Source organism: Lissotriton vulgaris, unplaced genomic scaffold (assembly GCF_964263255.1).
Source record: "Lissotriton vulgaris unplaced genomic scaffold, aLisVul1.2 SCAFFOLD_375, whole genome shotgun sequence".
In the NCBI taxonomy this organism is placed as follows: Eukaryota; Metazoa; Chordata; class Amphibia; order Caudata; family Salamandridae; genus Lissotriton; species Lissotriton vulgaris.
This window is the reverse complement of record NW_028244278.1, coordinates 1,498,508-1,514,279: the sequence shown is the minus strand read 5'-3', so window position 1 is coordinate 1,514,279 and position 15,772 is coordinate 1,498,508. Positions and strand designations below refer to the sequence as shown.

At 49.1% G+C, this 15,772-nt stretch overlaps 1 protein-coding gene across 1 annotated transcript in view; it reads left to right on the top strand.

Annotated features, from left to right (window-relative positions):
* The window catches only part of PTK7 (protein tyrosine kinase 7 (inactive)), a 118,239-nt gene that overhangs the window by 52,994 nt on the left and 49,473 nt on the right, over positions 1 to 15,772 (top strand). The gene's annotated exons all lie outside the window — the stretch shown is intronic.

Sequence of the window (15,772 nt, the reverse complement as noted above, 5' to 3'; positions counted from 1 at the left end):
TGGGTCCTCCCTTTGAGCCACTGCACTCTTGTGAGCTCCAGTTTTTAACTTGGAAGGTTGCGTTCTTAGTAGCAATCACATCGCTACGGAGGGTTAGCGAACTGCAGGCGCTCACCATCCAAGAACCTTTCTTCCAGGTACATGCTAACAGGGTGGTGCTCCGCACTAACCCTAAGTTCTTACCCAAAGTGGTCTCACAGTTTCACATAAACCAAACAATTGAATTGCCGGTGTTTTTCCAAAACCCAGAGACGCTGGCGGAGCGCATGCTCCATACCCTTGATGTGAAAAGGGCCTTGATGTACTATGTGGACAGGACAAAAGATTTCCGCAAAACCAAACAACTTTTTGTTGCTTTTGCCACACAACACAAGGGAAATGCAATCTCCAAAGCAGGAATCGCTAGATGGATAGTAAAGTGCATTCAGATCTGTTACGCTAAAGCTAAGCGCACTCTCACTATCCCACCGAGGGCCCACTCCACTAGGAAGTTGGGGGCCTCTATGGCTTTCTTAGGTAACATTCCCTTAGAAGACATCTGTAGAGCAGCCACATGGTCTACCACTCATACTTTCACTAAGCACTACTGTGTAGACGTGCATTCCAAACAGCAGGCAGCTGTTGGTCAGGCTGTTCTAAAAACGCTTTTTCAGACTGCTGCAGCTGGCACGGGCGGCCGCCGCTAATGGAGGGACTGCTATGTATTCTATGCACAGATATGAATTCAGCAGCCCACATGCCTCGAACTGCAAATGCTACTTACCAGTATGCATCTGTTCTTGGCATGTAGGGCTGCTGACATTCATATCGCCCACCCTCCTCCCCGGCGCCTGTAGCAGCTGCAGTATGTATTCATATACACACATATGCTCATAGCATGGTCATCACTCACTTTCTTCACTCCATCTCTGCCAATGGCTAAAAACAATCTGGGGATGGAGGCGATGCCCATGCGCACTGTAGTCCAGGGGAGGAGCCACCTATCTCGTGATACTTCGAAGACTCTTCCAGGACAACAATGTGCAATCATCCGGACGGACTATGCACAGATATGAATGTCAGCAGCCCTACATGCCAAGAACAGATGCATACTGGTAAGTAGCATTTGCAATTGAAGACATGCCAGGCATCTTGGTTGAGTACTCCGGTCAAGAAGACATTGAGGCATCAGCAGCTGAAGAGGAGGAATCCTTCTCCACCAAGTCTCTAACTCTGAGCTCGAGATAGACCCCGATGCGGAAGAACTGCCGCAGGGACATGCTGTTGTGAGTACCAAAGACCCCTTGCCCCACAAACACAAAAAAAACACAAGGCTTAGGCACCTCCTCCCCCTTCTGGCCAAGGTCGACGAGATGACGTTTCCTATGCCCGCTTTCAGGTTCGGATCTGAAATAGCCAGTCAAGCCTTCCAGCTCTGTACCTGGTTTCCAAAAGTCTTCCTCTGAGCCAAAACCTTCCGGTTCAAAGCATGAGTCTTGTTCGGAGCCAAAATACTCTGTGCCGAAACTCAAGCTGCCTCCGGAGCCGAAACCTTCCACGCCGTAAAGCCAGCCTCCATCGGCACCAAAAACACCAGCACCGAAAACTTCAGCACCGAAACACAGTCCCCTTCAGATTCAAAAGTGGACACTATTCCGTTAACACCATATCCAAAGCAGAAAAAGCAACACATTAACCCTGAGACTGGTCATATTTACACCAATTCACCTCAGAAACGCAAACTTCAAGATGAGGATATTTCTTACAAGATCCCCTTGAAGAAAAAAATCTGTAGCTACAAGTCCTTTCCACCTTCCAGCACCTCCATCTCAGAATCCTTTGCTGTGAAGAAGTGTGGCTCACTGGTTAGAGCGGCAGACTCTGAAGCAGAGATCAGGCCCGGGACCAGGGTTCAATTCCCGACGCGGCAGGGTCTTGGGCTCAATGTCCGCGGACTCGATAATTCTCGCCTCGGCGCCTACTTTAAGCATGGGTCCCACGCTGCAACTCTATACAATAGCTTGCTTAATCTCCACAACGGCCCCAACAACACTGGGATGCCTGGCTTCACCTTGGGGGTGCCCAGGAGGGGCATCTCACAGGGAGAGCCAGGAAGGGTTCCACAGCGTTATACAGGGCCGGGACGCCCCGTTGGGGCAGCTGTGCGCTTTATTATTTTGTGTGATTCCTCTGAGGCGGAAGCCGGAGGACTGTGACCTTTAGACTTTTAAAAAAACTGTTTAGACTTTTAAAATTGTTATCTCGTTGCTCTTGTGTGTGATTCAAAACCTTGAGAGCTCACCTGTTTATAGCGCTAATCCCTACGCGCTGACACAGCCCTCCTCGTTCTTCCCTGAGACAGCGACCCGCGCTGAGACCGGGAAACGCCCAAGGCGGTAGCCACGCCCACAGCGAGGCCACGCCCACCCTCAAGCACTACAAATGTGCCAGCCATACCAGCGCAGCGGACGAGCGCAGTGGGAGCGCCGTTTGCGGCCGAAGGCGCGCCTAAGGCAAGCCCGTCTGCGCCCGTCCGCGCACGACCGGGCCTAGGGCCAGACTCTATGCCTGTCCCTGCCGCCACAAAGGTAAGCTACTCGCGCAGAGAGCTTCTTAGCCTCAGACCCACTAAAAACAGTACATGTCATGTAATGCATGATCCCAATGGTTCTTTTACCAGCTGTAACAACTGCAAACCAGGAAAGCTATTCCGTCCTAAACACTCTGTTCCACCCCCTGTCCTTAAAATCTCGACACTCAACTGCAGATCGCTTCCTAAGCATGCCCTGCTCATTAATCATCTCATTGTCGACCTTAATCTGGACATACTTTTCCTTACTGAAACGTGGATCACTGAGCATTCCAATTCGGACATAGTACTGGCTTTACCCCCGGGCTTCCTTATCATGTCTCAACCACGCCCCTTAGGTAGAGGAGGTGGATTAGCCATCATCCACAGGGACCACTTCGCCTGTCGAATCAATGAGATTGCGACCCAGGAATCAGAGAGTTGCCTCTTCACGATCCAGCTATCCACGACTAGCTCCCTGTCAGGCCTCTTGGTGTATCGGCCTCCCGGCTACTTCGGCCCCTTCGCGGCCGCCCTTTTGGAAACTGTTTCTTCCTCGGCCCACCTGACATCTAACTTCCTAATAACAGGAGACCTAAACATACACTTCGATGATTCACTTGATATAGGAGCATCCGACCTAATTTGTGACCTGGCGGCCTATGGCCTTCTCCTTGCCAATACCGGTCCAACACATACGAAAGGGCACCTACTTGACCCGGTGTTTTCTAACATCCCCTCTCTCCAATTTATAAATTCCCAACCACTCCCGTGGACGGACCATTTTTTGGTCACGATCCACCTTCCTGGGGCATTCAAGAAACCTCAAAAACCCACTACCTTCACCAGAGACAGATCGTGGGCCAGACTCTTGGTGGAGGACTGGTCCAAAGCTCTGGACTCCTCGACCCCTAGTCTCGTGGAGGACTCTTCCATCGCTGATACCCAATTCAGAGAATGGATCTCCTCCTCCCTTGACAGTATCATCCCCATAAAAAATCGTGAGATCAAAAACAGGATAAAGGGCCATGCCCCATGGTACACTTCTGAACTCCGAGACCTCCGCAAAGAGTGCAAAAAGGCTGAGAGACAGTGGAGAAAGGACTGGCTCCATAGTAATAAAGACATTTACCACAGCTCGGTAAGACGCTACAAATCGGCCCTAAAACTAGCCAAGGCCGCATTCTATGATAATAGAATAAAAAATGCCACTAATTCTGCAAAAGAATCTTACCTGATAGTCAAAGAACTACTAAATATTCCTATGGCATCCGCTGCTTACCCCCCTCCCCCGGATAGAAGTAAGGACCTTGCCACCTATTTCGACTCAAAAATTTCGCGGATACTGGACTCCCTCCCTACTATCAGCCCTTATAATCACACTGATATAGAGGCCTGCACTAACAGCCCGCGGCTGCCCTCCTTCAGAGCAGTCTCCCTCACCTCCACGCTGGCCAAAATGAAAAGCGGATCTCCCCTTGACCCGGCCCCGGCTAGAATTTTAAAAACTGTGTCTCCCAGCATAGCCCCCATCATCAGGGATCTCATTAACACCTCTCTCTCCCAAGGCACAGTGCCTCCCAACTGGAAGAACGCTGTTGTCAAGGCCCTGTTGAAAAAGCCCCAACTGAACCCGGACGACATGGCCAACTACAGACCCATATCGCTCCTTCCTTGTATCAGCAAGATGGCTGAGAAATTAGTTAATGTGCAACTTTCCCAATTCCTTGAGACTAACAAAATCCTGCGTCAATCACAAACAGGATTCCGGCCCGGCCAGGGCACGGACACTGCCCTCCTCTCCGTCATCGAGGAGGCAAGGTGCATCCTGGATTCAGGAGGATCAGTGGCAGTGATCCTCCTGGATCTCAGTGCCGCCTTTGATACGGTGGATCACCGTGTCCTTCTCCATCGCCTGGCCAGGGCAGGAATTGTGGGAACTGCACATGCATGGATTGACTCCTTCTTATCTGGTCGCTCATTTCAGGTGTGGGGCGGCAACTCACGCTCAGACCCACTCCCACTCACATGTGGAGTTCCTCAGGGGTCTTCGCTTAGTCCCACCCTGTTTAATGTTTACATGGCCCCCCTTGAAGATGTCGTGACCCCTTACGGGATAAAAATAGTAACTATGCAGACGACAAACAACTTGTCGTCTCTCTTTCTCACCTGGATAAACACCCAGACAGCCTGCTGAACTGTCTCCAGGATATTCACACCTGGATGTGCGAATCCTCCCTGAAGCTGAACGGTGCAAAAACCGAAATCATGCTTCTGGGCAATAAATGGTCCTCCATCCCTCCATCAGTTTGGCCGGACGCCTTTGGTGATATCCCCACACCACAAACAGAAATCAAAACACTAGGAGTCTGGCTCGAACCGGACCTCTCCATGAAGACCCAGGCAGCCAAAACCGCTGGAACATGCTTCGGCCTCCTGCGGTCAATTCGCAAGATTCTCCCTCTCCTTCCCCCCCTATCCAGGAAACTACTGGTTCAAGGGCTCATCTTAGCCCGGCTTGACTATAGTAACGCCGTCTACCTCGGCGCACCGGAATTCACCCTGGCCAAACTCCAACGGGCACAAAACGCTGCGGCGAGGCTCATTATGAATCTCCCTCCCAGAGCCTCTGCCAAACCGGCCCTCAAGGCTCTTGACTGGCTTCCGGTTCGCCAGCGAGTAGAGTTTAAAGCCTTGTGCACCACCCATAAACTCATCAACGGTGTTGGCCCAGCCGCCTTGAAAGACATGGTCATCCCCAACAAAGCCGCCAGAATCCTTCGCTCTGACGGCGAACATCCGGCCATAGTTCCAAAATTTAAGAAGGCCCGCACCGGTGGCCGTCGCTTCTCGGTCAAAGCCTCCGCAGGATGGAACGCACTTCCTCGCAATTTGCGTCTGAAACCCTGTCACGCCCTCTTCCGAAAAAAACTAAAAACCTTCCTCTTCCCCAAATAGTTCCCCCGGTCTTCCTCTCCTGGATCTCACAATTCTACAGCGCGGGGATGCCTACGGGTCACCAGGCGCTCTATAAATCATAAAAAAAAAAAAACCATACAAGAAGATTTTTGTTTGAGACTTTGGCATCCACACACTGGTCATCGCAATCACTTCCAATGCTTAAGGGCATGATGCAACATGCTGATGAGATTTTCAAAGACCCAGCCAGAGCTCGCATCTGGACTCCTAGGGTGGACAAAAAATATAAGGCTTCTCCTACAGATCTATATTTATAATGGGATAATTACCATTAGATTCTCTAGTATCTAATGCTCGTAAGCGGGAGAATATTAAAACATTGGGGGATGCTCCTCTGCCAGATAGAGCCCAAACTAATTGACGCTTCTGGCAAGCGTGTAGCTGCTCAAGGTGCAAATCAATGGTGCATTGCAAATACGCAGGGCCTCTTAGCCAGGTACGACAGGGCACACTGGAAAGAAATGGAGCAATTGCTTCAATGTCTCTAAGACTTGGTGAATGAGGGTAAGCTCATTTCTAATTCCTCTATTGGTTGTACTCTAGATGCTGCAAACACCTCAGCTAGGGAGATTAACACCCGCATCCTACTTAGGAGGCCCGCTTGGTTAGGGATTTCAGGTTTTAAACCTGAGGTCTAACAATCCACCCTTACCACACCATTTGATAAGGAACACCTATATTGTCCTAATGTTGATCAGGCATTCGAGAAAATGAAGGACACTGAGGTAGCTAAATCTATGGGAGCACTCCAGACTACCTCCAGCAGTGGCTCCTTTCGTCATTCCTTCTACAGAGGAGGGTCAAAAACACCATCCCAAGATCCAAATACCTCCACTTACAAGGGAAACAACCAGTCCTCTCCCTCCAGAGGGTTTTTTCGAGGAGGTTATAGAGGCAATAACTTTAAGGGTAAGGGCAACACACCCCTTAACTTCCCTCCCCCCAACAGTGACTTGCCAACACTTCTCCCCGATTTACACTACACCTGTTGGGGGGAAGACTTCAACAATTTCACCCCATTTGGCATTCTATAACATCAGACAAATGGGTGCTTGAATTATCCAACATGGTTATTGCCTTGAGCTTACCAGCAATCCCCCAAACATTACAACTCGCTCACACGTTATCTACAGAACACATACACTTGTTAAAACAAGAGGTCCAGTCCCTCTCACTAAAAGAAGTGATGGAGCCAGTTCCCATACATCACCAAGGCTCAAGGGTTCACCCTCTGTACTTTCTCATCCCCAAAAGGGACGGTTCTCTAAGACCTATTCTTGATCTCAGAGAGTTAAACTGTTATATACTGTCAGAACACTTTCACATGGTGACACTTCAACAGGCACTCCCACTTTTGCAAAGAGGAGACTGTCTACCCTAGATTTAACCCCTTGGCTGCGGGGCAAATTCCCCTGCTGTGCTGGGGGCGCACACAGCGCCACGGTGCTCATGATGAGCTCGGCTCGTCATGAGCCACGGTGGTCGTGTGCTCATGACGAGCTGAGCTCGTCATGACCACACCCGTTTCTTCAGAACGCTCGCACAGCAGGGGAATTAGCCCAGCGTGCGAGCGTTCCAACGGTCATGACTAGCTGAGCTCGTCATGAGCATGGGAGGGGTTAAAGGACGTGTATTTTCACGTACCAATTCATCTGGCTCAACGCAAATACCTCCGATTTGTGATAGCGAACAAGCGTTACCAATTCAAGGTGCTTCCCTTCGGAGTAACTACAGCGCCCAGTCTCTTTACCACATACCTGGCAGTAGTCGCCCCTTATCTCAGAAGACAACAAATTCATGTCTTCCCCTATCTAGACGACTGGCTTATCAAAGCCAGCGCTCACCAGAACTGGCAGCATCACACACCATACTCCTGCCAACTAGTGTTGGGTCCGGATGTTTGCAAGTTGTTTTTCTACGAAGAAGTCTTCCCTTGTTACGAGGTAAGGTGACTCCTCTTTTGGGTGAAAACAATCTTGGGTAGACAAAGTCTCCTCTTTGCAAAAGTGGGAGGTTCTAGGTGTGCGTAATCCAGTGACGTACAGGAACTGACCCCCAGCTCTGTTAATCAGTCACTCTAGGATACCTTACTGCATATTCTCAAACCCAGCTGCTGAGTTTCCTAGTCCTCGGGTAAATAAAAAAGGTAACACTGGAAAAATTGAATGACCCAAAAAACCACTATCCAATCTCCATTAGCTGTGTTGGAGAGTCGCGATTACAGGCTCCCCCCTCGGTGATTACAGGCTCCCCCTCGGTGGTTACAGGCTCCCCCCTTGGTGATTACAGGCTCCCCCCTTGGTGATTACAGGCTCCCCCCTTGGTGATTACAGGCTGCCCCCTTGGTGATTACAGGCTGCCCCCTTGGTGATTACAGGCTGCCCCCTTGGTGATTACAGGCTGCCCCCTTGGTGATTACAGGCTGCCCCCTTGGTGATTACAGGCTCCCCCCTTGGTGATTACAGGCTCCCCCCTTGGTGATTACAGGCTACACCCTCAGTGATTACAGGCTCCCCCTCGGTCCACAACTACGCTCAGAAGTATCAGCACCCGGTCTGCAACCTGTGCCTGCGCTGGACCATCAGAGCGAAGACTGTAACGCCTGCTCGGTCTTCACCCCGAAGACGTTGAGGGTGAGAGAAAGGCGGCGACGAGCCAACTACAACATGGAAGGCCAAGGACCACCGCCATTGCTGCGAGACCTGGGCCTCTCCAGTGAGGAGGAAGATAACATCGCAGAGTGGACATAAGGTGACGAGTACAGAGATGTTTTGGTCGTGGAGGTTGAGAAAAAGAGTTCAAAGGAGGTAAGAGTCGTCAACCTCGAAAAAACTAGAAAAGTCATGAAAATCGGACTCAACCCCTCCAAAGGAATCCTCAGCGTCGAAACATTCGGCAACTGCAGTTGCATCCAAACAGAAACAGACTGTAGGATCCTGAATAAGGACTCCGGAATGCAAAGGCCCTCGAAAAAACAAAGACGCCGAAAGACAGTCTGGGAAAGGACGACTCAACGTCGAAGAAAGAGAGGCCCAAACAAACATTGATGACTGGATCAGCATCGACAGCCAGAAAAAGGAAAGCCGAAAATCTTGACATGAAACACGCGGCTGAGATAAAGAGGCTCGAAGCCGAAATGGCTAATATCTTACAATGATAAAAACGACTTTGACGAAAGCTTGAAGCAATTGAAGATACAGCCGAAAACAAAAAAAAAGAAGGCGAAAAGGTCGTTGAAGAATCAATTCTTCCTAAAAAAAACCCGAACCTATCGAAGAAGATTAAGGTTCATTCTTCTTCGGGGAAGACGTCGAGGAAGACGAACAAGCATATGCAGAATCTGGGATCTCGGAGAATCAAGACCTCCAATGGCAAGATCTCAATGCCGAATCACCTGAGGAGGCTGTGGCATCATATCCTTCTAAGCCATCACCCCCAGATGACATTGGCATGTACAATCAAGAGATTAAAAAAGCTGCAGAAACTTATGGGGTTCAGCTAGAGGAAGAAAAAACACAATCCTGTTTTTTATTAGAGACACTGATGCCAACACAATAAAGACATCCATTCCCCCCAATGCTGCCAAGTGTATTAGACTAGGGGAAAGGCATTCAGGGAGCCTGCTGCATGAAGACTATAACACCAATGGCAGGAAAGAAGTATAAACACTCCTCTAAAGACCCTACATACATCAGTGCCAGCTGACTCGATCATTGCCTCGACAGCAAAAAAATGAGCATATGTACGAACTACAGTGGGACCACCCCCAGACAAGGAAAGCAAGCGGACGGACCTCGTAGGAAGGAAAGTGGAAAGAAGCGCAGCTAATCAATGGCGCATAGCTGACAGACATGCTAACCAACATTGGGAGGAGGTAGGAGAACTGTTGCAAAATCTACCAGAACAAATCCAAAAAAGAGCAAGCCACCTGGTAGAAGAGGGTAAAACATTGCAAATACATATTGTTTAAAATCAGCCCTCAATGCTGCTGAAACATCAAGCAGGCAAATGATGATTGGCATCACGGAAAGGAGGAACGCATGACTTAGAATCTCAGGCTTCAAACCAGAAGTGAAAATCAACATCATTAATTCAATACAATTGTTTGGAAGTGTGGTTGATGAAAAGCTAAATCAACTAGAAAAGGACAACGAAACTGCAAGATCCATGGGGGCTCTACAGTTCAGAGGCACACCATCAAGGAGACCAGCGGAGAGAGGAACACACCTACCTGCTACCTCACATCAAGGTTACCAACAAACATACCAAGCGGGAAATCAGGGCACACAACAGGGACAGCAGCAAAGGTGGCAATACCAAGGAAGATAATCCTTTCAAGGGCATCCCGTGGCAGAGGTCAGCCCCAAAGAGGTGGACAACAAACCTCTGCTAAGTGCCTGCGCTCACAAAGAGGTACACTGAGTACAAACAATAAAGAAGCATATACAAAAGCAAAACCAAGCCAGTTTAAAGTTCCTCCAACATACCACCCCAGTTGGAGGCAGGCTATGATTTTTACTTGGGAGCCTCCATCAATACGCTGTCAGCAAGCGTGTCTCCTTCGGAAGAGCGACGATTGTCACTCCTTCGGAAGGCTCAGGCTCTTATGACGACTCCATCTACAACAGTGAGGACGGTGTCTTCTCTACTGGGATCGATGGCCTCTTGTATCTTCCTGACGCCACACGCACGGCTGCACATGAGACCACTGCAGGAGTGCTTGGAGGACCAGTGGGATCAGAGGAAAGGAACTTGGGACGACAAGATTCGACTGTCGCTGCATGCTCTTCAGTCTCTGATGTGGTGGTGTTCGGCGGAGAATCTCCTCAGAGGGGTTCCCTTTCACAAGGACATTCCCACGCAGACTGTCGTGACGGATGCGTCTCTTCTGGGATGGGGAGCGCACTCCGGGACTCTACAGATTCAAGGCACGTGGTCACCGATGGAGGCCACGTATCACATCAATTTCCTGGAACTCAGGGCTGTTCACTTGGCGCTGAAGGCCTTTCTTCCGTCCTTCCAGACCAACTCTCTGCTTGTACAGACGGACAATACCACCACGATGTATTACCTCAACAAGCAGGGGGGCTCGAGATCGCGCACCCTGTCACAGGAGGCGCAGACTATCTGGCACTGGCTCCTAGCCAGAGGACTGACGATAACGGCCGCCCATCTACCAGGTGTGCAGAATGTTCAGGCAGACGCACTGAGCAGACTGGTTCAGGAAAACCACGAATGGGTCATAAACGACGAAGTACTAGGAGAAGTCTTCGCAAGGTGGGGAACTCCAGACGTAGATTTGTTCGCCACCGCCGAAAACAGCAAGTGCAGAGACTTCGCCTCCAGGTACTTCCAGCAAGGGACGCTGGGGAATGCGTTATGGATCAACTGGACGAACAGCTTTCTGTACGCCTTTCCTCCCATTCCCCTGATTCCGGCGGTGCTCATATAGCTGGCCCGGTCCAGAGCTCGGATGATACTCATCGCCCCGGAGTGGCCCAGGCAGTGGTGGTTCATTGACCTACTTCACCGGTCTCTCCTTCCTCACATTCGGTTGCCGTGCAGGCCGGACCTTCTCACGAAGTTCGGGGGACGGATGTTACACCCCAACCTCTCGTCTTTGAGTTTGGCGGCATGGCTCCTGAGATAGTGCAATATGGCCATCTGAATCTGCCCGATGATTGCATGGACATACTGAAGGAGTCTAAGAGACCTTCCACTCGGACTTCATATGCTTACAAGTGGAAGAGGTTTTGTATCTGGTTCCAGTCTAAGAACCATGATCCTACGACCTGCAAGGAAGATGTCATCCTTCCTTACCTTTTACATTTGGCGCAGTCTGGCCTTAATGTGCATTCCATTAAGGTTCATCTGGCTGCATTGACTGCCTACAGGAAATGCCCTTCACAGACTTCCTTTTTCCAGATCCCCGTGATCAAAGATTTTCTGCAAGGATTGAAGAAAGTATTCCCTCCTGTCAGGCTTCCTTCGCCTTCATGGGAATTGAATGTGGTGCTGTCCAGGTTGATGAAGGAGCCTTTTGAACCAATTCATAAGGCTTCGTTGCAGCACCTGTCCTGGAAGGCGGCGTTCCTCGTGGCCATTACATCGGCCCGCAGGGTGAGTGAAATTCAGGCGTTGTGTTGTAATGAACTTTATACTGTATTTCATGCTGCTACGGTTGTTATGCGTACTCACCCTAAATTTTTTCCCAAGGTTATTTCTGATTTTCATGTCAATCAGACTATAACTTTGCCTACGTTTTTTCAGAACCCTTCGTCCCCAGCGGAGAGGTCTCTCCATTCCCTGGATGTTAGGAGGGTGTTGAAATTTTATCTGGATAAAACCAAAGATATTCGTAGGTCTGACCAGTTGTTCATCAATTATGGATCGGTCAGGACGGGTCTTGCGACCTCTAAGCAGTCCATCTCTAGGTGGATTGTGTCCTGCATACAATTGTGTTATCAGAAGGCTAATAAGACCTTAGGAGGTAAGCCTAAGGCTCATTCCACCAGGGGCAAAGCTGCCACAACGGCTCTGCTCCGTCACGTGCCGATTGCTGAAATCTGCAAGGCAGCCACTTGGAAGTCGGTTCATACCTTTGCTAAGCATTACTGCCTGGACACTGACGCCAGGGCAGACGCTCAGGTTGGGCAGGCTTCGCTGCGGAATTTGTTCGCACAGTAGTGGCGTTATGTATTTATTCTCCACCGCCGCTTTGGTGTGGGGATGGGCTTGCCATTCTATTCACTAGATTATGACTATACACAGAGATCCCCTACTACAGAAGGAGTAGTTTCTGTCCTGTAACTCCAGTTCTGTAGTAGGGGTATCTCTGTTATAGTCATAAGCGCCCGCCCTCCTCCCTGGTGGAGATATTTCGTCATGTAAGGAATGCGACAGGTCTGGCGTGCTTCGCCTTCAAAAAGAACTGAAAGTAGAGGGACCTGCTATGCATTCTGGGATACTGGGAGAAGTTCTGGAAAGTTCTCTTAAAGGCACAGTATCCTATTTAAGCCACATAATGGCAGCCTATGGGGCTTGTCTGTCCCTACCTTCCTCTCTATCATTCCAGAGTCTTTGACTGGGGGAGGCAAGTTTCTTTATGGTAGAAACTGGCAGGCTGTGCTGTGTGTGGTGTTTTTTGGTGGAATTTCTAGTCGAAGTACTGGACAGTATAGCCTGTGGATATAGGCTGCATTATTTGTCTTTAAATTCTCTCTTAAGTGTCTTTGCAGTTTCTGCATTATTTTGACAACTTAAGAGATTACTTTTGATTGCCGGGGTCCACGCACATGGGCGGGACTATTCACTAGATTATGACTATAACAGAGATACCCCTACTACAGAACTGGAGTTACAGGACAGAAACTACTCCATATTGAACGTCGGATCTGAATTTTGCTAAGAGAGGTAAGGTTTATCTTTTCACAGAGTTTAGAGTTGATGTCAGTCAGTCTGTTTGCTTGCCAGTGTGAGTCTTGACTGATTTAGGGTACCTTCAGGCGTGCCAATTTACAATATGTTTTTTTTATTTTAGATTTAGTCTTTTACATATGCTGGTTATAAGTGGACAGTCTGAAAAATACATCTTGTTTTTTGTTACTTTGTTCAGCTGTGTGGTTGTACTGCTTGTATATGCCCATCATCTTCAGAGATTATACCTGTGCCCTCTTCCAAAGAGCACAGATGTTTTATCACTGCCATTTACCTTCTCATGCAGAAATAATTTAGCCTTATTTGGTTTGAGATTTTTCCTAGAGCTTTCCGAACCAAGGCGTACTGGTCACCCACTCTCGTATATGGATGATGCCAGCCTCTTGACTCGCCATCATCCTGCAAACCATTTCCTGTGATGATTCCAATTCAACATGCTTGTCGATGTTCATATTCAATTTTTCGATGGCCATTTTGGTCTAGAACCCTGCCATGCTGCAGATCTGCTGCTCCCCTCAGTCCCTTCGTCTGCCAACTCTAGCCGGAACCCAACTGCATAACCTGCAGTTATGGCAGCTTGCATTTCATAGCACTACCAGTGTTTGCAGTCCTCTATGCCCAGTGTGGCGACCAGACCAAGTGCCTGCAGCACTAAAGACTGCCATCCAGCCTCAGTCCATACAGTTTACCCAGCACTGCCACTGTGAGGTCCGTAGTGCTTTGCAGGACCATTGCAGCCTGCGCCATACAGCACTAGCTGGGTGGTACGGACTGGGCTGCCATACCATGAGCCCGGATACGGCACGTGCATTCAGCTTGACCTCTGCAGCGCTGTGTCCGAGCCCCCTGCAGCGTGGAGCGCCGTCATGGCGTCCAGTGCCAGTGACGCGTGCCTGGCTCCCCAGCGTGCCCTGTGGAACTCTCTCCACTTTCGTCCTTTTGTCGGGGGAGGAATGTGCTGGAAAGGCCTGGAAGTGGCCGGCAGAATCCCTCCTTGATTGCCTCCTGCTGGGCACACTCCGTAAATATTAATTTGCCCCCTAGGCGGGCAGCCAGAGCCCTGGCATGTCAGCAGGGCGTCTGCTGGCGCCGGCAATGCTGGAGCTTGGTACATGGTGATTAATGGCCCCCCGAGTTTGATATGACCCCGTCTTAATACGAAGCAGGAGGGAAAGGGGAGAACCCGCTTTCAACTGTGATTTAAAGTGGCACCATATGCTTCTACACCAAACATCTGTCATGTTGTGACTCCTGCAGAATTGCAAATTGCACACGTTCGCGACCGGCCAAGGAGACCTCACCCCCGGGTCTGGAACAATTTCTTCAAAACATTAGTAATGTGACCCCAGATTTGTTTCCTGAAAGAAACAAGTTTGCTCAGTTTGCACACAGTTATGTTACCTCCTTTGCCTCGCTCCTAAGCGCCAAGAAGAACAAGCACGGTTAACTTTTCTCTTTTTCAGACGGCCCACTTGGACGGGCTCGTCTGATTTAAGTTTGTCACAAAAGCTTTCTTATCTTTAAAGACAAGAAAGCTTCTGTGACGAACGTAAATCACACGAGCCTGTCCAAGTGGGCCGTCTGAAAAAGAGAAAACTCGTCGTCACAAAGTGCTCTTTCCCAATGGCTGGCCACCATTTAGCCTAAACGGTGACGCCGGCCAATTGGAAAGAGGGGCGGGGCTTAAAGCCCGTAAGTGAAACCCCCTCTAAATCATTAAATCTCGCGAGCGAGACTGCACATGTGTGCAGTCCACATCACGAGACCTAAAAATGACATTCATTATTTGTTGTAAAAACAAATACTTTGACATTGGCACTCTTCCCAGTGTCTGTTGCAAAAATGTATTAGATAAAATGGAAAGTCTCAGATGGATTAAAGGTGTTGAATTTGGGTTTAGGGTGTAGTTTGTAAGTGGTTAAGTGTGTGGCGATGGAGGTTAAGCGTATTAAGTTTGGGGTATAGTGGAAAGGGTTAGGCATTACAGATCATGGGCATGGGGTTAACGTTAAATGTCTGGGGTTCAACAAAGTGTGGAGTCTGTTTTCAAAGGTATAGGGTTAGGCGTTAATGGTATGGTTGTACGGGTTTGGAGTGAGGGATTTGTGGAATAGTTCTACAGGTTTGGTGTGCAGGGTTATGGTTATTAGATTTAGGATACTGGGATTAAAGCTTAGGAGTATGGGTTTGTGAGCTCTGGTAAGTTTATGGGGGTTGGCATATAGAGTGAATGGGTTCGAAGTATGGGATTAATGGTTCGAGGTTTATTTTTAAGGGTAAAGGAGTTCTTTTTTTTGGGTTGTAGAGTGTAATAGTTATGTGTAAGGCATTGCATCTTGAGTTAACAGTATAAGAAAGATTACACTGCTACTATGTTAGGGGTTACATGCCAAGTGCATTAGGGTAAGGGCATAGAGGTAAAATGCTGGTGTGTAGGGTTAATAGCGTGAGGTGTAGGACTAATGGTTTATATGTATGGGGTTAACCCTTATGATTTAATTTTTTGTGTTGTATTTGGAAATGTTTGTTCGAGGCATGTGAGCTGCTGAATTTATATCTTAGCATAGATCGCCGCCTAGTATTGGGTCCGGATGTTTGAACCTTGTTGTCCTGGAAGAGTCTTCGAAGTATCACTAGGTAAATGTAAATGTATAGGCATTTATATAGCGCACTACTTACCCGGAGGGTCCCAAGGCGCTTCGACCGCTGCGAAACCCTTCCTGGCTTCCCTGAGAGATGGTCCCTTAAAGGGTATCTCCAGGGTGAGACCAGGCATCCCCGGCGGTCTGGTGGGGCCGTTAGTGAAGA